The sequence below is a fragment of the Nanorana parkeri genome, unplaced genomic scaffold (assembly GCF_000935625.1).
Source record: "Nanorana parkeri isolate BGI_ZX_2015 unplaced genomic scaffold, ASM93562v1 scaffold726, whole genome shotgun sequence".
Taxonomy (NCBI): domain Eukaryota; kingdom Metazoa; phylum Chordata; class Amphibia; order Anura; family Dicroglossidae; genus Nanorana; species Nanorana parkeri.
Window position 1 is genome coordinate 894,952 of NW_017306994.1, and position 23,660 is coordinate 918,611.

Consider the following 23,660-nt stretch of genomic DNA (forward strand, 5'->3'; position numbering starts at 1 on the left):
TATAAATGACAACTCCTTTAATGCATATGCGTCTGGCATTCAATGTTTTTTGCTTCCATGTCTTGTATAATTTGAGTGTGGAGGAATAAAGAGCAATAAAATGTCTGCATTGGGACTCTGGTGATTCATGTGACAGCAGAAATGAATTCAGGTAGGCAGTGGCCAGACATCCTGACACTTTTTCAGTAGTGCATAAATTAACAGCATCCACTCTATGTAATGCTGCAAAAGGAGGTGTTATTTTAATTTACTTTTTAAAGAAGATGCGTCATGCCAGTTTGTGAAAACCATATTAACGGCTCAGAATAACCTCTTGATGTTTTAACATAAATAGAAGAAGGGTGGATGCCATGTGCATGCTGCCAAGCAGCTTGATTGCTTTAGTGATATTAGGCTATTATCTCTAAGTACAGCTGATGTCTGAGTGTATATTGATACTCCTCTCATAATAATATACAACTTGTCTCATATTCTGTAGCTTGTAAGATGTCAGTCCAGCAGCATGTATAATTTCACAGTCTAAATAGTGATGAAACTATTATTGTGCTGAAGCAATTTTATTTAATGTGATTCATGTAACAGCCTGTGTAAATGTTGTGATAGTAGCTTATGCTGTTATGGATAACTTAATGAATTCAGAGAATACGGGTGTTCATCCTAGATTATTTGAGAAATAAAGGTCCTTCAGTTACAACAAGCAGTTTTCTTCATGTTCTCTAACTCGCATGCTTTTATTTTGTATTAGACAAATGCATGTCTTATACCTTATATTGTATTATAGTTTCTGGATTAACTCACTAAGCTGTATGGTCTGATATTCAAATTCCACAAACATGATTATCACCACTGACTTTCCATAGGATGTTCCACTCTCTATCTCTTTGTTGGAACAGTTCAAATACCCATTGCACTCAAAACTACTGTTCCACCCCTTGGATTTTATACATGGACTCAGCGGCATTTAGTGCCCTGTAATTTGGCCAGTGGTCCCCTGGTGAACACTTGACTAGTGCATAGCATCTGATATATTTAAGTATACCACCCTCAGTGACGGCTGTACCATTGGGTCCGGCGGAAGCTCCTCCTCCCCCTTCCTGCCCCCCACTATACGTCTTCCCCTATATGTTCTCCAACTTGACTTGTTCCTATACCTGGAAAGTGCTTCCCTTCCATAATGTTTTGCCCCACGGGTTCTGTGTTCTATATGTGCTTCCTTCCTTGTCCTCCCATTTCAATGTTGTCTGGATAGATGGGAGAAAATGCAGTCACACCGGCTAGTCCTAAAGTCTCCTGACTGAGACACACTCAGCTGTCTTTGCAACAAGACGCATACCATTCACACCGTGAATCGCTCTGTGTACTTCCAGTGTTATGTACATGATATGAGGGGAGAATATCCCCTTATGCATGCTTGTATGCTTAAGTCTCACGATGGAGTATACTTACATGTTACTGTACTGCATTTGATCTCCATGTTTGCATGTAATTCATGTTACTTGTCCTAAAACCCTTAATAAAAACACTTATTAAAAAAAAAAAAAAAAAACTGCTGTTCCATAAACGTTAGGTGGAGGCAACGGTTGTCGACGGATGGCCACCATCTCAATGTACAAATAGAAATATGGACACCGGCACACTGATGGCAAATCAAATACGTCTATTTATTGACATAGATGCAGCATAGCAAAATACACTCTGTGGGTCGTTTCAAGTCATCATTTGTTCTGCCTGATGAAGGGGTTCCTGTGAGACCCTAAAATGTCACACTGAGTGTATTTTGCTGCATGTACATCAATAAATAGACATATTTGATTTGCCATTGGAGTGCCGGTGTCCATATTTCTCTTGGTTGGAACAGCCATCTTGGTAGAGGCAGGGTTTTGCTTCCTCATGTCAAAGCCTCCAGCAAGAAAATTGAGCAGCACAGTAGAGACAATACCACCTATCCCTCCATATCTCCTGAGATTAGCAATCAGGGAGAACGGTGCCTTAGATCTCATACTGCAGATATACAGCTATAACGTTGAAGGAACAGGCGTACCCAGGCATTCTGATATTCCAGAAATTGCATTGCTATTTTAAGGCAGAATTCCAGACAAGAGGTACATTTTTAGTGTACTTCTTAGACACAAAATAAAGCTAAGTTCCAGGATAAGCAAATAGCATCTAACTACAAGAGGCATGTAGATTCTTAGTTGAATCTTGGTGAGCTTTGTGTATTTCTTCCAGATTTGTGCAGTAATCTGGCATGCAACTTTTCCTCCTGTAATGAAGACCAGTCACTGGTGCTATCTCTCCTGTCTTGTATCCACCCCCTCCTGTAGTTTTTCTGCAGACAGTCTGTAGCGGGTGAGCCTGTCGTGTCCCTCCCACAGCTTTGCACAGGCTATGTACAGCACAATATTGGCTGTTAATAACTGGGTTTCACTGCAGGTGTATCTTCCTGGTGAATGTGGTTTAAATTACAGTGATTGCTTCACATACAGTGAATGTATGGTGAATGTCGTATTCACTGTGATGCCCCATGAGAATCAAAGATTCAGTCTCTAGCTCTATGGCTCTAAAAGTAAAGTGGTTCTGATTTCCATAGCTAAATGGCACTGCCTAGGAGTCCGGTGAAAATAATTTAAATTGAAATAAATAGACTATTAACCCAGATAGCAAGAAATTGTGCTGCAGGTTTGAAAATGACTTGCTAAACTATTGCAGACTTGCCAAGCTTCACAATTTTGTTGAACAATTACAGCAAGTCTGCGTTGCAAGTCTCCAGACCAGCGAGCTTGCAGAGCTCTTGCTAAGACCTGCAGGACTCTTGCTGTAGACTTGCCAAGCAAATTTGCTACAAATTCAAAAAGTGTCAACTAGAACTTGTGCTGCGAGTGTTCTGCAAGTCTACAACTTGCCGGGAATGTGTGCTGCAAGTTAAAAATAATTACAATTTAACCCTGCCACAAGTTTGTGGGAAAGGCTTTTCTGTGCTATTCTGTGCTATTCTGTAGCATATGTATTAGTAGTGGATTTTCTGCTAGACAATTTGTTAACTTTTTTATCATGCTCCATGGTTCTAATTTACTGACCTTCACTATATAAATTACTACACATACATACAATGTAGATATTAGCCAATTAACCTACCAGCATGTCTTTGGAGTGTGGGAGGAAACCTGAATACCCGGAGGATCCACGCAAACACAGGGAGAACACACAAACTCCTTGTAGATAGTGTCCTTACCGGAATTTGAACCGGGGGTTCCCTAGTGCTGATAGGCAGAAGTACTAAACACTAAGCCTTTACATTGTTGTGAAAACATATAAAAGAACAATAAACTGTCTCAAAAAAAGGTATCATATGTCATATTTGAAGCGCACATTATAAATACGAAAAGTAATTATATTGCATGACCACTTTCAGACTTGAGGATTTCCTTTGACCACTGAGGTTAGGCATGTTTGTTCTACAACCAGCCGTGTGGTACATTTACTATAAAGAAAGGCTTTGCCCTTTGCTACCCACAGAAGCTATAGGAGCCCATTTAGATCTATGTGGTGCATAGAGGTACATTTTTGTAGCATTTGGTAGGTCCATTTTCATGTGTCAATGTACATTTTCTTTGTGTGTTGACATAGTGTTAACAGTCATTGCCCAAGGCTTATTAATACCTGTTGTGTTTCCATACATTGCCAATTAATTGGGCCTCCCAACGCACTAAAAAACAGAAATAATGTATATTGTATTTTTTTATTAGGGGAAATCACAACCCATGAGTTTTAGTATGTTGTAATGCATGCATTACAATTCCAACAGTGTAAATGGCCCTAAAGGTACAAGTCCCCCTTTGGCAACTGTTCACTCACCAATAAAGTAGTAGAATTAGGGGGTATTCTGGAGTAGTCCTTTGGGGGTATTCTGGAGCAGAATTCTTAAGCTGAGGGCTGTGTTACATTAAACAGTCACACACAAGAATGACTAGTATGTATATAATTTAAGACAACGTGACAGCTGTTTAGCAGATTGTTATGTATTTAGTGTAAAATATGTGACCTATACATATTATGTATTCATTTAATATATTCAATTTGGCTTTGTATTGTTTCTTTTACAGGTTATGTACTATATATGCCAAACAGACAACAGGGACATATTATAGAATCAGTAACTCAAATGTTCCAGCAAGAAAAGTAGAAAATAGACAGTTAACAATGTTACCACACATTGTGTCAGGAGTAAACATTCACCAATATTAAGTTTCAAAAGCACAATATTTCTACAGAAAAAAACATTGCATTGCAGGAATAAAGTTTTATTGCTAAGCCCCGTTGCCTAAAACTTTTTTTTTTTTTTATTGGAGACGCTGAGCTGCATATAGCTGATTACATCAATTACTTTTCCGAACATGATTTTGATCCCACCGCTGCTTCACTGGATCAGCAAATAGAAAGTAGTCTCAGAGCAAATGGCATTTTTATAACCTTGGCAAAATGATACTGCTGCTGATGAAAATCAGCCACCTAGAGAGTGAGATATAGGAAATATGATACATAACTAACAAAAAGAATAATCTCCTAAATTGAAAGCCATAATGTTTGCTGTTAAAACTAAATATTAAGTGGGTATTCAGTGTCTATGACACTCCTGAGGATGCTTACTTAGCTGGATATGGAGATCATATTAAGGAAATCTGATTACATTTTTTGCAATTGAAACTAGAAAATGAATGGTTTTATCGAGCAAGGAGAAAAATGTGCTGTGAAGATGAGGAGCCCAGATGGATTTTTGAGGCAATAGCAGTGTGAATGTTCATTATGGAGAGATGCTGAGAATACCCTTGAATATGTTTTCCTGTTGAATGTTTTCTATAGTTCTTGGAATTTGTGCGCGGATTCCAAGACTGATGTAGCTCCCCAATTAAGGAGTAGAAATAGGAGTGTTAAGGGCTCCCTAGAAACCTGAGGGTAAGCTGAATTGTTCGGTCTTTTAGAAGGGTACAACAGCACAGAAAAATTGCTTTGTGTGCTTGCTGCTGTGTTCAGCTTGGAGGGCGAGTTATGGGCAGATGCAGAATACATCACAGGTTTAGAAGGACGGTCACAAGGAGCAGTGATGAAAGGAGAAGTCTCAAACAGATAGTAAAGGAACACTGCAGCACAAAATGAAAATATATTATCAGGGTTATATAAAGTACAAAGTATGAAACACTGTACTGTGTAACATATGTGAGAAGGTACAAAAAAAAAACAAGTGAAGTCTACAAAAAGAAAAATGTAGAATTTAATTGTGGCATGTGTATTTCCACAACTGCTCTTAATGGGCCATTGATATTTGAGTGAAGCGTGAATGCTAGTGGGTTAAAGATTCCATTGCTTTCTTACATTTTTCAAGAGCTCCAATGGGTACCTTATGCTGCAGGAAATTCCAGCTCCTTTAGTGCAGCCATTGGGAAGCTGAGCAAGGTACTGTCTCGCCTCTTGCAGTATTTTAACAGACAGACCAGCTGCAAGAGAGAAATCCACTCATAACAGCAAAACCAGATGAGCAGAGCTTATGTTTCAGATGCAAAAATCTTACCATCAGAGCAACCTTTCTCAGCCAGGGTTCTGTGGAACCTGAGAAGTCCTCCAGAGATTTCTAGGAACCCCAGGACTCCTTGAGCAATTAGTAATGTCTGCCTCTCAGATAAGTATCCTCTGACACCAATGGTCTTTTTTGCTATTTGTAATGGAGCATTCTTCCCAAAGAGCACCATGGGCAGGACATTCTTTCCACTGACTACAAGTGCAAGGGGGAGCTTCTCCACTGACCACCAATGTTAGGAGGGTTTTCTCTACTGACCAACAATGTTGTAAGAGGCCATTTCTCCACTGAACACTAATATATAGAAACACTACATTTTATAATGTCTGCATTTATTTTTTTACCATTATTATTATTATTTCACTTTTAATTTTATCACTAGAAAACAATTTTGTCAAAAAACAGATGGGTGTCATGTGCACTAATTACACCACATTCCTTATTCTTTTATTTATTCCTATATCTCAATTTACTGTTCACACTACTATATCATGAGCTTCTCTGTAAATATAATAGTTATTAGCAAGGGTTTCCTGAGATCTGAAAGTTATTTTAAGGGTTTATCCATGTTAGGCTGTATTTCAATCCTCATTAGTCATAATAATATTATTAAGGAAACATATAAGTAGACAGTGTGTTCATTTGTATGTGCATGCACATGCAAATGAAAACAAATATTGTGTCACACATATTAGGTATCAATGTGCACCCTGAAGTCAGAGCATAATTATAGGACCCATCATTCACTGTTAACTCTAAACCAATGACAGGTAAGATGTTTTAATCCTTTCCCTGCCAATAATGTAAGTCATACGGCAGAACAAAACTATTTCCAGCAGGGCAGGTCAGTGGCTGCATACTGCAGTCTGTGTCCCCTCCGATCCCCTTGTTTTCCGCTGCCTGTATCGGCAGAGGCAGTGGGGATCAGAGGGCACACAGACCGCTGCAACTGGCACCCAGCAGGGAGGAGACACCTGCTGTCAGGAGGCTGAGCAGGGCCATGCAGGGATTGTTCCAGTGACAGAATGGAGAGGGGAGGATAGGTAAATATGTGAAATATTTAAGGATCCTTTCCTGTGTAGAACAAACACTGGGTGATCAGTAGCAATCACGCTGTATTTGTAAATAACTGAGGACATTGAAAGTGGTTACAATGTCACCAGTTATGAATGAACAGGAAGTGATATACATCACATCATTTTATAAAAACACACACCAACACAGCGCACAAACAGCATTGCAGACCAGATGTTACCACAACACAGATTTTTTAGCATACATTGCATATTTAGTTTTGTGTTCCTTAATTTTTTTTAAATTTCGCAAAAAGGCGCAATTCAAAAATGTGGAAATATTTGTTATTTATTAACTCAGTACAGTTTTATCTTTTAGATATATGGGCTTTGTGTGTGCCCTGATAAAGATTTTAGTGTATTTTTAGCAAAAATATTGATTTATAAACATTTGTGCACCTGTCACAAGACTGTCTCGGAACCTACAAACTTAGTAGCACCATCTTTTTATCCTGCCGGTCCTCTGCTTTCAGAAAATGTATGGCTAGGGGGTCTTTTACAAACTCTAAAAGCTGCAGTTGAAAATTTAAAAAAAGGGGAGAAATTGCAAAAATGATCTTGGCATCTGAGGTTAAAAGTGTTAGTCAGGACTTGGCAGTGAAAGGGTTAAAGCGTTGCTTATGATCAATGTTGGGTACTGTAGTTTGTCGCACATGGATGCTTGGTATATATTTACTCTACACACATTTACTCTATCTTTTATATTTGACCAAAAACTGTATATTATATTGTGTTAGTGTTGACTAAAATTATTTTTAGTGTATTTTTTTAGTAAAAATATGGGTATAAATACTTTTTTTTAACCTTTTGTCAATGCTGTTTTGCATCACAATACTGCTGAGTTCTTCAACCCTCATTTAGCCAATTCCTGTTTCCTTGCACCTGTTACTGCTAGGCTACTGCACCAGTGGCAGCTGTACATCATTGTTCTGGACCAGCTTCTTGCTAGTGACAGTGGTGGACCATACCTGTAAACTGTGTGTCAGCACTGCCACATGTAGTCTCCACCAGAGTTGCCCATGACAGGGTGACAAAGCAGGAGCACAACTGGGAGACAGCTGTAAACCCATAACAGGAAGTGCCTGTACCATGTATTATTTCAAGGAAAGTTGTTGTTTTTTAAAAGATTCTAAACACTTTGAAATTACATGTTAAAGCGTATCTGATGATTAATGATTAAGTTCAGATGTACACTATGGGGTCTATTCACGAAGCTGCCGAAGGATCTGGCCGTAGCTTCGGCCAATCCTTCGGCTAGCTTCGGCCCCAGGACCCCTTCGGTTCAGTAGAAGGGGTTCAGGGCTATTCACAATAGCCCGTACAGCTCCCGATCATGGCCGAGCGGCTCAGCCGAGCCGAACGCATATGCATCGGCTCGGCTAAACAGCAGTGAGTAGCCTGCCGGAGGTTCGGCTCAGCCTATCCAGGAGTCGAACTCCTTCTGCACTTCGGTCGGCTGAACATGCTGAGCATGTTCGGCCGACCCGAAGCCACACAAAGCAAGCCGATGTACGGCTGATTTCAGCTGATGTACGGCTGAAATTAGCCGTACCAGCCTGAAGTGAATAGCCGAACAGTGTTCGGCTCACTTCACTTCAGATCGGTCATTCACTCGGCTGCCCTCGGCAGCTTCATGAATAGACCCCTATGTTTCTAGTAAGTGATTCCTACCTTGCCACCTTTTCTCATGCCATGTATCCCAGGCCATATTGTATACAATGTCAAATATAACACTGGAGAATGGGTGATAGCCTCATGAGTCATCAATTTACATGAAGAGCCTCAGTTTGAGCATGCACAGTAAAAATGATATTTCTGAAAAAGAAAATGATATTTTCTGAAATGCAAGGAACCACACTCTGTAATGTAAGGATCAGTCTCTGTCTGATTTGATCATGTAGGTATGCTTCCTTTGGCTCGTCTTTACTTTTCACTTATTTTGTTGAATCTTGCCCCTCCCCACTCCTGGGTCTCTACCTTGCTTCTCCCACTCACACCTGTACTATATCCCACTCCATTCTGTGTCTATATTGGTCTGTCAATTCCCATGAGCCCCTGCTGAAATATTGATGTAGTTACCCTTGGTGCTTTTTTAGGTGTCTGCATCCAAGCTTTACTACTGCATGCTTTTTGTATGGAATCCTTGTTCTGCACTTTAGATCTGTCTGAAGCTCTAACCCTGTCTTCACTGCTGTCTTCTTTTTTTGTTCTCCTTTGCTATTTCTTAAGCCATTCTCTGTCACCCAATCTATGTGATTGCCTCTTTCTGCCTTGCTTTTCATGCCTCCTTTATTTGCTCGCTTTCAGTTGCAACACGGGTTGCTTCTTGTTTCTGTTGCACATGTCTGTCACCTGTCACAAACAAGAACATCTTGGAATTTGCAGATGTGGGTGGTCTTTCTCAAAATCTATCCAAGTTACCTGTGTCTCTAGCAAAGACCACAAAAATTATAGATTCTGAGCTGCACTCCTTTAGTGTTCTACTTATCTTTTCTTGGGTGCTGGAAAAATAGAGACAAATGTCACCTTTCTGCAGAAGTAAGGATATTGACTGAAAATATTTGGTCACAATAAGATAAATGTTTTAGTGCAGCACAGGGTCCCCTTGATCAGACAACTATGAATTATACCACTTTGAAACAAACACTTAAGGGTTGGTCCAGTAAAGGAAAATAGGCTGATCACTTTACAAGTGAATTTTCCCTTAGCTCAGTGAATGAGGTAAAGCTCTGCTAACTTTCACCCTCCAATTATGTGCAGGCAAAAATGTATTTTTTTTCTTTTATGTGATTGGGTATTCTTTGGAAAGTGAGTTTTCACTAGACTAAGGGAAAATTCCCTTGCAAAGTGAACAGCCTATTTGCCATTATTAATTCAACCCCTATGCTTTTTTATCACATTGACTTTGTATCAACTGCAACAAAGCTGTGATTATTCTCACAATGCAATTATCTATACAATTGCACTTCCCTGTGAAAAGGTGGGGTCAATTATGGAAATTTTAATGACATCATCAGAAACGGGAACTTAAGTTATAGAGGAGTAGTATGGTAAAAAATGCATACTCCACCATCAAGGTATTTCACATCTTCACAACTAACGCTATTGACATACTGCTAGAACATTTAATAACAACAACAAGATTTTTAGGGCTGAATGCCTACATCATTTTATGTAATTACCTTCTGACTGCTCTTATTCCATTCACCACTGTACTATAATTTCCTTACATTATAATCTTCACAGGCATTGCTTTCTCCGTTGGAATGTGTATAAATAAATAAATCACAGCTAATTAAAATGACTGACACCACTTTTTTGCCTAAACAGTGTAATGCATTGTATTTTCTATTTTTACATTTTTTTTTACACAAAAGAAATTGGACGGCAAACACCTTGTTTTTAATCCATACTGCGAGGATAAAAGCCAAGCAAGCTCTGTGGCACTTCAGGTAATCATGCTCCAAGCAGAAGATGCCATTCAGTGCAGCTGACAAACATAGGAAATAAATAATGCAGGGCAATAAAAAGTTACATTAGGCAAATAAACATCTCAAGATGAATTATATGTGACATTCAAAGGAAGCAAACAAACCCTACCTTATGGAAATCTGGCAGACCTGCTAGAGAGTTAAATGAGAGAAAATAATCAGGTAGTGGGCAAGACAAGCTATTTGAGGGAGGTGTTTTTCTACAACAGTAATGCAAAGAAAAGTATTTTTTTCCTTTTTTATGATTTTAAACAGAGAAACACTTAAAGCTTATTTTCACTAATGAGTGGATTTTAAACTAACAGTTATTTTTTTTTTTTTTTTTATTACAAATGTCTCTTTATATTGCGGCTGTAAAGGTTTGACTCACAGGGATAAAGTGGCTTTTATGACTCCTGCATATTGTTCAAAGCAGTGTTTTTTGTGGCTGACTTGTGGAGCTATTAAAATGATCAATACAGGCAAAGATTTTGATTGCATGCAGAGTTCAGACTTTACTGTGAGGTGGCAGATATTTAAATTAATTTCCTTGATGTCTTTCCACTGGCAAAGTTCAAAAGAGCTTCCGCAGTCATCTGTAGACCTGGCTGAGGTGGCTCTTTTTCCCAAATACTAGAAAATAAGGTAGCTCATTTTTTATTTCTTTGAGATGATCAACACTATTTCTTCATGAAAGAACAAGCTTTTTTGAGTGTAGCTAAAACCTTTGACTGAAGGGTTTTGCTTTTGGAGAGAATCTAGAAACAATTGTAAAATTCTAACTAAACAAAGGGGTCTATTCACGAAGCAGCCGAAGGATCTAGCCGTAGCTTTGGCCGATCCTTCGGCTAGCTTTGGCCCCAGGACCCCTTCGTTTCAGTAGAACCGAAGGGCTGCTGTAAAATAGCCCGTAAACTAGCATTGCACCCGCCCTCTGCTGATGGACCTGATGGAGAACTGCAGCAGAGGGCGGGTGCAATGCTAGTTTACTATTGGCTATTGCAAATTGAAATAGCCAATAGGAATCTAGCAATGCATTCCTATGGGCAAACATTTTTTTTTTCTATTCTGACACGGATCCATGAAAAAAAAAAGAAAAATCAGTGTTTCTCTCCTGGGCGGCCGGGAGCGGGAGACTCCCAGAGCGCCCGGGAGAGTTTTTTTTTCTTTTTTTGACGGCAGCAGAACCGCCGGCCAATAGAAAATCATTTTCTATTTATTTTTTGGGACTTTTTAAACAATTTTCTGTTCTGCTCAGTCCCTCTGAGGGACCGAGCAGAGCCGAATGCCGCTCAGTGTCAGGCTCGGTCCCGGCAACCCCGGCCGATTCAACGCCACGGCGCTCCGGCCGTGACGTCATGTGAGAGGTTTACAGTGTATTTTTAACCCGTGCCTCTGAATTACTGAGCAGCCAACTGCGACACATTTACAAGCTCTGCTACAGAAGCAAAGGAGCAGGATGCAGTGACATAATTGACCTTCTATGGCTACATGTCTATATTTGGTAAATTACATTTACCTAATATTGTTATGTGGCCATATAAGGTAAATGACATCAGAACAAGCATCTTGCCCCTTTGTTTACATGCAGCTGCAGGGTGGGGAATGCCCAGCCCACAGCTGATTAGGTGGCATTTCCTTGTTCAGAGGAGCTCAGGTTCAGACCGAGTTCAGGTTCAGTCCAAACATGAGCTCATTCCTAAGATGAGACAGATGTTCACTCTAAACAGATGCACAATTAAGAACTGTCCAGGGTCAGGTTTTTTCGGTCAGGCCGGTCACAGTGCCACTTTAGAGTAGCCAAAGATGGTATTTATGATCCAGACTGTAATAATAAAATAAATATGTCACACAATCTGTCTCACTGCTACTTCTTTGCATTGCATTGCTGTGGTAGATAATCAATGCATTTCCCCACATAACAAAAAATGATCACTCTAGACCAGGGGTGGGCAACTCCGGCCCTCCAGCTGTGGTTTAACTACAAGTCCCATGAGGCATTGCAAGAGTGAAGGTCACAGGCCTATTCAGATTTCAATGGTGACATCTGTCTTCCTGTGTACAACTGATTTAAAAATCTCTGGTTACATCTGTTAACTCTATAAAGTAATATCAACTTTTATTGATTCCCTCTATACATCGATATCACATCTAATATTGATATTTGGATTCAAAGCTGGTAGGTGTGGGTATGGTTGAAAAAGCAACCTAGTGAAAGTGTGTAAATATTGTGCACATAGTCACTACAATGTTTAGTGGCTTTTTTTACTGAAATAATCACACACTAATGTTGATTTTTGTAAAATAAATACATCGAAAAAGAGAACTATGGTCTAACCTTTTTTGGCAACAGTTCTCTTCAGGTTCACCAGAGGACATATACTAATGTCCTCCGGTGACCCAGAACTCAGTATATAATGGGCTATTACCCGATAAATGCTGAGACTGCAGAGTCGCACCACAGCTGGGAAGAATCCCGACAATGTTGTCGGGATCCACTGATTGGCAGCTGTGCCCGCCACTTCCCTTTCTATTCCTCCAGTCAGCGCTGGAGAAATGAAAAGGGGATGGGGGAATCCCTGTGGGGAGCGGTGACTGATAGACACCGCTCTCTGCACGGAGAGGATCGGGAACTCAACAATCAGTGGTATGTGTTCACTGAGTTCCCGATCGATAGAGCAAACCTGTGACAGCTTCAGTGACACAGGTCGGTTTGAATTTTGCCTTGCTGGGAAATCTCATCTTTAATTCCATGAGATCTCAGGGAAAGGCCTTTTCTTCCCCCGAGATGATGTGCATGGTCACATGTACTAGTCACATTTCTGGTCACATGTGCCAGAAATGAAGGTAATAGGAGAGCTGGTAACCTGACTTAGTTAACAAGGCCACTGTTAGAAGACTGGGGAAGAAAAGAGAAATAAGGTATGCAAAGAATACAAAGCCTGCAATTAACTAGAAGTATGTGTTTGTAGAATGCCATTACTAAACATCTCTAAAGGTGTGCCTTGCTTTTTATTAAGGATAAGGGTACAGATCTGCTTTAAATACTGTGCACATAGCCGATACAATATTTGGTGGCTTTTCAGTCAATAAAATACTCTCTATTGTTGATTTTGTTTTATTAAAAGCTGTCTGGTATCTGTCTTGTTCAGAAAGTTGCCTAGTGAAAGTCTTTGAATACTGTGTTCATAGTCACTACAATATTTAGTGGATTTTTTCCAGGAAATATATCTCTATATAAATAACTCTGTTACTTTTAATTAAAAGCTGGTTAATGTCCCTCCTGTTCAAATGTGGTGTAGTAAATTTGCTTTTTTTTGGTTGAATGTATTTACGCTATTGTTTTAGGCTATTGTTGGTTGCATGTAATAAGACTATTACTACTGTGTGAAATGTATTTAGGCTTACTGTAGGTTATTTTGTGTTCTGGTCAAATGTAATTAGACTGTTGCTTTAGGTTAAATGCACTCAACCACAGATAGTCTAAATACATTTGACCAAAAGATTTGCAGAATCACCTGGTCCCCTGAGCATTGGCACTGATATTCTGTTTTAGAGTGACAGCTTTCCCTTGCAGGGTTTGTGTCATCACAAACACACTTTTCACAAACGCATACATACAGCAAGACAAGCCACTCCCCACTGCTCCCTCCACCCTTCACCAAGCTAATAGATGAACATCTGCTGGAAACTGTGCTGTCCCTTGTGATTTTGTATTTTTGAAGTTCAAGGAAGCAGAGCTGAGAGAGTTGAAGCCAGGGGTTCAGTAGTGTTGAAAGTTTGAGAGTTTGATACAATTTTCCAGTAGTAGGTCTGGTTGGCCATAATGAAGTCATCAGGCAAAAAAGAAAAAGTGTGCACAGATTCATGTAGCGAGAGGTCAAAGCAGCATCACCAGCTTCATAGCTGCCCATTTTAGCAGCAACCATGCCAATATCCTGCAGCAATGGACACTTCTACAGAATTGCGCTCTTTTACAAAAATAACTACAAGCTTCCTGTCTCTCTTGTTGTGTTTTTAGCATTTCATTGTGACTAACTGAACATGTGTCAGCCTCTGCTGTTTCAAGGGAAGATTTAGATAAAATATATTGTTATTTTAGTTCTGTGAGCTTCAGTGAATAGTTCAGCTGGGTATAAGAATCAACATAACAGTTACTTTTTATTTTTGTTTGGGAAGGCTAAGGAAACAGCTTTGAATAAATTAAAGTAGAATTAAAGTATTTGCTTTTTTGGCATATATCTACTGCTAGCAAGCAATAGATATATGCCCCATGATTTAAAAAAAAATAGACAAATACTTACTAATTACTTACCTAATCCATCGCTGCTAGCTCCCGGCTGAAGAACTCCTGGCTCCTGAAGGACGCAGCATGTGGGCGCATGCGCAGTAGAGCGGAGGGGGAGAAAACACAATGACAGTGAATGGACACAGCCGGGAGCGTGCACGCCAGACAGACTCCGTGGGACACGAGGGGTCTGCGCTGTATCAGAGACCGGCAACCAGAGCTGGGGGGATTGTTGAAAATGAGTGGAATAAGTTTCTGTATATATCATTTTGTAAACAAGATATATTCTTACTAAAACCAAGAAATGAATTGATGTCTTTGCTCTAGATATGACCCATTCCTTGAAAGTCACAGTGACAAAATGTATAACTTGTGCTTGTTGGTATTCATAAAAATATGTGTACGTATATATATAACATCATTGGTCCTTAGCGGAAAGTATATTGTCCAATCTTTGATGCTCCTAGAGGAAACATGTCTTAGAGAGGAACTTCACTCTTATCTTTAAATAACAACAAAGGCACCTTTAGAAATGTTTAGCAATGACAATCTACAAATAGATACTTATAGATAATTGCCTTCTTTTTATTCTTTCATTTTTTTTTATTTTCCTCCCCATTCTATTCACAGTGGCCATTATTACTCAGGGCAGATTAATCCATCTCCTTTTACTTACTGGAACTCTGGCACATGTGACTAGGAGACATGACCATGCACATCATCTCAGAGGAGGAAAATGCCTTTCCTTGAAATCTCTTGAGATTGCAGATGTGATTTCCCAGCAATGCACTGCTGATGTAATCTTCCCAGGATGCAACACTTGGGTCAATTACATAATTTTGCCAAAGTGGACCAGGAGGTAGATAAACTCTATTTGTAAGTAAATGAAAAACATGTTTGTTTAACTAATAAGCATGCAGAGATGTATACTCTAGCAAACAGATAGAATAATAGCAAACAGATTTAATAATAGCAAACAGATAGAATAATTCACTAGCCTGCATCTAGTCTCGCCCACCCACCCCATGGTTCATTTCACCTTTATAGAGATACATCAACACTTGACCTCAGATGCCCAGCAGCTGTTATTCATTGACCACTCCCATACCACTCCCCCAGATCTCTATACTATCCCACTTTAACCTCTTTCTTACCTCTTTCCTTTCAATCTTGCACCCTGTCATACCTACTACTCCTCATTACCTTTCCTTTCTCCTACTTCCTATACACAGCATGCGTTTCTTCCTATGCTTACCTTTGCTTCTCACAATTGTGGCTTCTCTTCTTAAACTGTATTCGCTTTACCCCCCCTCTCCACCCCACAATTTATTTATTTCTCCCTCTCTCCTACCCTCTCCCTATTACTGCACTCATCACCTGCTGCTCATTCTAAATCCACATGCTAAAGTCACCTCCAAGACACTGGGGCATGCTCGCTCATATAAAACTCCCTCTCATCTCACTTCACTCACACTTCTGCTGCTCCTGAAATCTTGGGATGTCTCGCCCAATCCTGGCCCTCTCTTTTCTAAGAATCACCCTCCAAACCAGCAATGCCTTTCCTCTGGCAGCAGTTGCAATCAGTGCTACCTGATTTCTATTCCCCTGCTTCCTAGAACCAGTCCTTTCTTCTCATGTGCCCTCTGGAATGCCCGCTCTGTCTGTAACAAACTCACCGCAGTCCACGATCTTCTTATCTCAAATTCCTTTCACATGCTAGCTGTTACTGAAACCTGGCTTCAGGAATCCGACTCTGCCTCTCCTGATGCCCTCTCCCACGGTGGCCTACACACAGACCCAATGGACGGAAAGGAGGTGGAGTGGGTATCCTTCTAGCCCCACAATGCACTTTTCAAATTCTCCCTTCACCTCCCTCTCTATCCCTCTCCTCTTTTGAAACCCACTGTATTCGCCTATTCTCTCCAATTTTGCTGAGGATTGCTGTTATATACAGGCCACCAGGACCAGTATCTCGCTTTCTGGATGACGTCTCTGCCTGGCTACCCTACTTTCTCTCCTCAGAAATACCCACTATCATTCTTGGTGACTTTAACATTGCTACTAACATTAACAACCTAGCTTCTGCTCAATTTCTTAACCTAACTTCTTCTTTTGATCTAACACAGTGGTCAGACACTCCTACTCACTCTGATGGTAACATACTAGATCTTGTTTTCTCTCACATATGCACTCCTTGCAACCTCTCCAACACCCCTTTCCCCCTCTCAGACCACAACCTTCTCAGTTTTACCCTGTCCCTATCCCCAACCCTGAATCCCCCTAGACGGCTCACTGTCACCCGGAGACACCTTCACCACCTCGACCCTTCTCTTCTCTACTCTGCTACTGACTACCTCTTTGACAAAATCTCAACCCTGTCCTGCCCTGACCTGGCTATTTCTGCCTACACAGCTCACTTTCGTCGTCTCTAGACACCTTGGCTCCCCTCACTACTTGCAGACTTAGACCACGCCCGCTACAACAAGGGCAAACAAATGAAACCAAAAATCTCAAAAGACATAGCCGCACTCTTGAGCGACTGTGGTGAAAAAGTAGATCTCTGCAAGACTTCACCCTGTACAAAGCGGCCCTCCTAAAATACAATTCCTTCCTCCGTACTGCCAAACAGACGTATTTTGTCACTCTCATTAACAAACTCTCATCCACACCTCGCCAACTCTTTTCTACTTTTAACTCTCTACTTTGTGCTTCACCGCCACCACCCACTAATTCACTCACTGCCCAGGACATTGCCATTCATTTCCAAAACAAAATAGATACGGGATCAGATCACCACTGTGCAGTCACCTTCCCCTATTCATGTACCAGACCCTCCATCACACTTGTTACTCTCCTCTTTTGACCCCGTCACCACAGAGGAGGTTACAAAGCATCTCTCTCTGACACCCACCTCACCACTTGCCCCCTGTACCCTGTTCCCTCACCGCTACTTCGGTCACATCTTGCTCTATATTAGACTCTCTTGCTCACATTTTCAATCTCTCACTCTCTACTGTAATCTTTCCCTCCCCTCTGAAGCATGCCCTGGTCACCCCAATACCCAAAAAACCCTCAATGGACCCTACTGACCTCAATAATCTCAGACCAATCTCCTTACTCCCATTCACCTCCAAACTCCTAGAACGCCTCATCTACAGCCGCCTAAGTCACCACCTCGCTGATCACAACCTTCTCGACCCCTTACAATCTGGCTTTCGCCCCCTGAAATCGCCCTCCTAAAACTCACTAATGACCTACTCACTGCTGAAAGCAAAGGCTACTATTCCCTACTGTTGCTATTAGATCTTTCTGCTGCTTTTGACACTTTTGACCACCTGCTCCTCCTCAAAAAACTCCAGTCACTTGGGCTACAAGACTCTGCTCTCTCGTGGTTCTCCTCCTACCTATCTAAGAGCTCCTTTAGCATCACCTAAATAAAATTAAAAATATTAACAATCAGTTACAAAGCCGTTCACAACTCCACCCTCGGCTATATCTCAAACCTGGTCTCAAAGTATCACCCTAACCGTCGGCTCCGCTCATCCCAAGACCTCCTGCTCTCCAGCTCTTTTGTCAACTCCTCCCATGCTCGCCTCCAGGACTTCTCTAGAGTCTCTCCCATCCTCTGGAATTCTTTACCCCAACCTGTCCATCTGTCGGCCACCTTGACTGCCTTTAGGCATTCCCGCAAGACTCTCCTCTTCAGGGAAGCCTATCCCACCTCAACCTAACCGCTCAACCATCACGTTCTCAAACAATTCATCCCCACACAGCTCCCTCCTCATGTATCACTTCCCCCTCCCTTTTAGATTGTAAGCCCTCATGGGCAGGGCCCTCCTTACCATCTTCATTTGTATTGTGATTGTAATGTCTTCCCTATATTGTAAAGCGCTGCACAAACTGTTGGCGCTTTATAAATCCTGTATAAAAATAATAATAATACTGATGTGATTTTTAGTGAAAGGGGTTAAAGGTCCTCTTTAATCCTTGACTGACCTATTGAAAGGCATATAGCCTCTGGGTTAAACTAAAAGGCTGATGATGCTTGGGATGAGGCCCTAAGGTCAGTCCAGTTAGTATCCCTCTCTGCTTTTCATTGATTAACCCAGCTTAAAAAATCTGCATAGAAACTTACCGTACTCCAGAATTTCTCTTTAAGATCGGTTTTTGATATGATTTAAAATGTCCCAGATGTGGTCTAGTATCACGATCCTTAATTCATCTCCTATGATGTTGCCCAAAACTGGTACAATACTGGCAAAAGGTAATCCATACCATTCATTCGGTTTTTCCTACTGAAATTTCTAATACTTCCCTTACATGTATACTTGGTGTTTTTGAATCCCAGGATTGGAACTCTTTTACCCTCCTATACCTTTTGGTTAAGTTGAAAATGTTTAGCTTCTATAATTTAGTCTTAGTTTACATTAGTACTACTTTTCTACTACGGGTACTACTGAGAAGTAAACAATCTAGGCCAAAAAAGCTGATTTAGAAAAATTCTCCAATTCAGCTACGTTGTCGTAGATTGTTCATTTCTCCTGCCTTCTCTAAACTCTGCATCCTTTTGTGAATAACCCTGTTGATGTGTGATACATTCATTTGGCTTTTGTTTTTTCTAGTTAAGGATACCTGTGCTGTAGTATTTGTCTTTTTTGTTCCTTTTCTTTTCTTGTCTTGTTTAACATTTTTAAAATGTTAATATAAATTATCTGATTTAAAAAAGAAAAAGGCTAGTTGCCTTTGAGCCCTGTACAAAGAATTTATGAAACTACTGTAACTGCTGAATGAACATGATGCATAATGTGGGGCGTGGTCTGGCTGCGATCGAGGATGGCCGCTTGAACTGAGAGCAGCGCTGCAAGACCTCTCAGTTTAGCTACTCACAGCGGACATTACAGCTACTGATCTGTCAGAACTGCTTCTTTCAGTACCCCTACCGATCCTGATATGGCTAAGGAGAAAAGCAAAAGTAAGGGGCCCAAGAAACTAACAGATTTCTATCCGCGGCCGGAACGTGGGAGTAATCGAAATGGCGCCGATGCCTCATTTACCTCACGGCCGTCTGACACTCTGAGCAGCACTGATTCTGACATGGAGGATGGTCACAGTCAGGACGGCACACACGGAAAAGATCTCTCCAAGCGACCGGCGAGCTCACCCTTAAGCTCACCACATACTAAAGGACCAGTAAGTAAGTAAAAAACAATCCACATACACAGGCCCCTCTGCTTCAGTCCCCCTGAGAGGCACAGTTCCCTTGCAAGATGTCCCTGCCACTGACACCCCAGCATCAGGGTGTTCTATAAAACACATGCTGATGTCCCTGCGCTCTGAATTTCAACATGATCTCCAATCTTCACTTTCTGGCCTGCAATCCCAGATCTCAGAATTGGGTTGCCGCACAGATAAGGTGGAATCACACTTTAATGTTTATGCGTCAGCTCATAATGATCTGGTGGATGCATATAATGACCAGGGTCACCTCATACGGAAACTCCAGGAAAAGGTTACAGACCTGGAGGACAGATCCAGAAGAAACAACATAAAATTCAGAGGGATCCCTGAATCTGTGGGCCCAACAGAGCTGCAGCCGTTTATTCACCAGTTCCTTCATGCCTTAATGCCCAACTGCTCGGGCCCTGAATTGCTGATATATCGGACTCACAGGCTACAGAAACCAAGCCACCTACCAGCTTCTGTCCCAAGAGATATAATCGCCAGAATCCACTTTTTCCACATTAAAGAAAAAATTATGCTTGCCTCCAGGCAGTCACATGCCCTGCCAGAGCCTTATTCCCATATCTCACTATATGCGGACATATCAGCTGCTTCGGCCCAAAAGCACAGATAATTCGCTCCGATAACCAAGGCTCTACGTGACAGTCACATCTACTACAAGTGGGGCTTCCCAACGAAACTACTGGTCTCTCATCTCATCAAGACAGTCCCGATTATGACGCCAGCTGACGGCACACGGATCCTGCATTCCTGGAACATATCTCATGCCGTGCCCACCCCTGCAACTAAATTACAGCCTGCCAGGAAAGTTCCCATGGACTGGGCCTCTCACTGATCCTCTGCAGTTTAACCGGATCCGGTGGTGAAACCCACCTCTTAGTTACAGAAACTTGGTCCTGACGCTTGAGATCCTGCGGTCGCCGCACTGTTGGGTAGTTACTTACCCTCCACTTAGGTACACCCCTGCTGCATGTCCTGCTGCTTTAGATCCCAGGGGTTGGTATTCCTCCATCCGCCTTCAGATTTTACTTTTCACTAAGCGCCATTTCTGGGCATCATCTGATTACGAATGTCTTTAAAGATTACCTCGCTCAATGCAAAAGGTCTAAATAGCCCTAACAAGAGAGCTATGTTGTGGAAGGAGGCGGCCTCTCTCCGCAGTGGTATACTATGCGTACAGGAGACCCACTTTTGTAAAGACAAACCCCCCATCTGTAAACATAGAAATTTCTCACATTATTTTTTTGCCCATTCGGACAAAAAAACAAAGGGGTTATGATCGCAGTTGGGGCATCTGTCTCCTTCCAACAACATGACCTCCTAATCGACCCTGATGGGAGGTTTATTGTTCTAGTAGCCACCGTGTCCTCACCTTAGTAAATATTTATGCACCAAATCTCAATCAAAAGAAATTCATCTCTAGGATTCTGAGTAAAGTTGATGCCATTCGCAAAGGACACCTTATCATAAGTGGTGATTTCAATGATATCCTTGATTCTTCATTGGACTCTTCTAATCCTCATAGGAAAGGTAACCGCTCCCTTCCCTCTATCCTCAGGTCCGCTGAGCTGTACGATGCCTGGATTTGCCTACATGGTAGCAAGAGGGATTATACCTTTTTTTTCTCATACGCAGGGCTCCTATTCCAGACTGGACATGTTCTTAGTTGACAAATTCACCCTTCAACTTGTCACGGAAGCTGACATTGGCCTAATTATGTGGTCTGACCACGTGCCTGTCTCGCTTTGTCTCTTTTCTGCAACCTCCCCCCGTTTCTCTGCCCCGTGGAGGAGATTGAACTCTAGTTTACTCTCCCATCCTGTCCATAAACAGCAGGTCCAGTCTGAGATAGGATCCTTCTTTGAGCTCAATACCTCCTCTGCGAGTAACCAGACAGTAGTGTGGAAGGCACGTAAGGCTTTTATCAGGGGGTTGTTTATTAAACTGGGGGCACAGGAAAAAAGGAACCGCACTGAAGCGCTGACCTCCCTTCTAAACCGCATACGCACATTAGAACTGTCGAATAAAAGGGTTCCTGATGCCTCCACTTCCTCCACCTTACAGTCCCTCAGACATGAGCTGAGCCTGCTTTTGACCTCTCAATATGACGTTATGATTAAAAGACTTAAACTAAATACTACTCACAGGGCAACAAAGCTGGAGCATTTATCGCCCAGCAATTTAAACATAGTAAAGAAGCTACTAGCTATTTAACTGATCCCAAGGGTAATAGACTCTCTAACCCTCTTGACATAGCTAATCAGTTTCGTCACTACTATTCCTCCTTATATAATTTGAAAGACTCAGAGACTTCCCCTTCTCCATCCATCCTTGACATTCAAAACTTCTTACAATCAGTTCAACTCCCTTGCCTGTCGGACAAGATGACATAGAAATTACAATCCCCATTTGAGGAGAAGGACATTCCTAAAATCATCAATGATCTGCCCCTCCATTAAGCCCCTGGCCCTGATGTCTATAGCGCCGAACATTATAAAACTTTCTCGTCTATCTTGACCCCACATTTATGTACTATTGCTAATGAGGTTGCCGCCTCTGGGTCCTTCCCTAAGGAATCTCTGGAAGCTACAATTGTCACAATCCCTAAACCACACAAACCCACAGAGGACCCTGCCAACTTTAGGCCTATCTCATTGCTAAACACAGATGTTAAAATATGTGCAAAACCTACTGTGAATCGCCTCCTGCAGGTCCTTCCTGATCTAATTCACCCAGACCAAGTAGGCTTTGTCTACGGTCGACAAGCTCCGGATGGCACCAGGCGCATGGTTGATCTACTGCAATACACAGAACACTCTGCAAAGCCTTCTTTGCTTCTCTCTTTGGATGCAGAGGAGGCCTTTGATAGGGTACATTGGGGTTATCTATGAGCTGTGCTAGCGAAATTTGGCATTACAGGCTTTTTGGGCTCCGCTATTGAGGCTTTATATTCACAACCTAATGCGAGACTGCACACCTCTAGGCTTTTGTCATCTTCATTCCTTATTTCCAATAGTACTAGACAGGGGTGTCCCCTGTCTCCCCTTATCTTCGCATTGGTCATGGAACCGCTGGCGGCTGCTATCTGTGATAGCCCCGCAATCAGTGGAGTCTCTGTGGGCAGGTGCATGCACAAAATTGGTTTATATGCGGATGATGTGATAATATCTATGACTAACCCGGTGCGTTCCCTCCCTGCAGTCCAAGAGATTCTTGCGAGATTTAGCAAGAGATATAGATTCTATAATGTTAACCATGCCAAATCTCAAATGTTAGCCATCAATGTCCCAAACCCCACTAGACATATTATTAGCTCCATTTCCCCATTTGTCTGGGCTCCCACTAAGGTTCTTCAGTATCTGGGCATCACTCTAACGGCCACTAGTTCTAATCTCTTTAAAATTAATTACACTCCACTCCTACACAAGATTTCGGACCTTTGCAAGAACCTGAATTGCTCCACGGTGTCCTGGGCGGGTAGGATCAATTTAGCCAAAATGTTAATTCTTCCACATGTTTTGTATTTGTTTAGGGCTCTCCCTATACCCCTTTTGTCCTCATACTTAACCCCTTCATGACTGAGGCCTTTTTTTCATTTTTTGCACCCATGTTATATTCCACATTTTAGGCCTGAAAATTACTTAAAACCCCCAAACATTATATATTTTCTGAAGCTTTACAAGTTTAAACAGAGTCCTGGCAGCAATAGCCGCCGGGAGTCTGTTTAAAAAGCCCAGATGCTGGCGATGTACACTGTAAGTCGTCAGTCACGAAGGGGTTGAAGCAACTCCAGAGTACTATTGACACATTTATATGGAATGGAAAGAGACACAGACTTTCAAAGACAAACCTATGCACACCTAAAGCCTTTGCAGGCATGGGTGCTCCTGATATCACTAGATATTATAAAGCAAACCTGTTGGACCAGACTAAGTTTTGGTGGTCTCACCATCCTGACAAATTGTGGTCCCAGATAGAAAAAGATTCCTTAACGATGGATCTCAAACGTCTCCTAT